This window comes from Brassica oleracea, chromosome C7 (genome assembly GCF_000695525.1).
Source record: "Brassica oleracea var. oleracea cultivar TO1000 chromosome C7, BOL, whole genome shotgun sequence".
NCBI classification, from domain to species: domain Eukaryota; kingdom Viridiplantae; phylum Streptophyta; class Magnoliopsida; order Brassicales; family Brassicaceae; genus Brassica; species Brassica oleracea.
The window spans coordinates 15,878,837-15,880,019 of record NC_027754.1 but is presented as its reverse complement, the minus strand read 5'-3'; positions in this window follow the sequence as shown (position 1 = coordinate 15,880,019).

Genomic DNA, 1,183 nt, shown 5'->3' with positions numbered 1-1,183 from the left:
GCGTTGGCTGGTGCGTTGGCCGCGGATACGTCCGCTGCAGGAGTGTGGAGGTCAGTGCCACTGCTTCTGTTAACAGGAGTCTGCACATTATCCGCGTCGTCAGTTGACATGTCTGGTTGAGCGTGATGTGGTTGAGAGTTAGATTGATCCGTATCCCCCCTCCATCTAGCGCCAAACTGTGGGAACCGAAATTCGCACTGTCGATTTCCATTTAAATAAGGAAACTAGGAAAACTCTAATTTCCCAGAGGTCCCGAATATCTGCTAATACCACACGCCAAACAATCAGAACACAAGAATAACAACGATAAAGTATAAGAAATCGAAAAGAGAGCAAAGTAGATCTTATTCCGAATTCGCGTTTGGTCGTTACAACAAGGTAAGAGCCTCGAGATGATGGCTCTTTGAGCGTCAATCTCGGAATGTTCAGGCAAGGATCGATGGGCCGACTTTGGGCTGGATCGATAATGGATCGGATTGGACTGCATGGATCGGGCCCTGATACCATGTTAAGCTAGATGAGTTTCCAACCAAAAATCAATTGGTGATAAGTGGAGTGGTCTATCTATCTTATATATTACTAATGATCCCTTCCAATATCTGATGTGAGACATTTATCCCTAATATTCTAGAGTAGCTACCTAACTAGAACCCTGATATTAGGATAATTAGGCGCAAGCAGAAGCCTGGTCTTTTACCTGAACTAATTCATATTGTGCTAGGATTGCTAGAAACAAACGAAAGTTGATCTAGGAAACCTAGTGAACATAATTCAAACCTGCTTAGTAAAGCTTGCTCGAAGGAACATTGATCGACAACCCTATAGGTGTATCGATCGACCTTTCAGTATCCATCGATAGTATCGATCGATACTTTCTCTAGATCAACAAACAACAGTTGAGATCTGAGATCCAGACAATAGGTATTCTAAAAAACGAAAGTTGATAGAACATTACTTAGTTTGAGTTGTATAATATCCAATATACAACCCTAGCTTCTATACTATTATAATCATGATTACTTGAATGGAAACCTAAGTCTAACGCTTTCTCATTTTGCTTACAAACCTCAAAACCAAACAGCCGAACAACTGCCTTGTTCACCCTGCAATTTACTATTTACATTATTTACCTAGCTTAATCATAAACTATTTAGATCTATTGTGTGCCCCAGCTCCTTGTGGA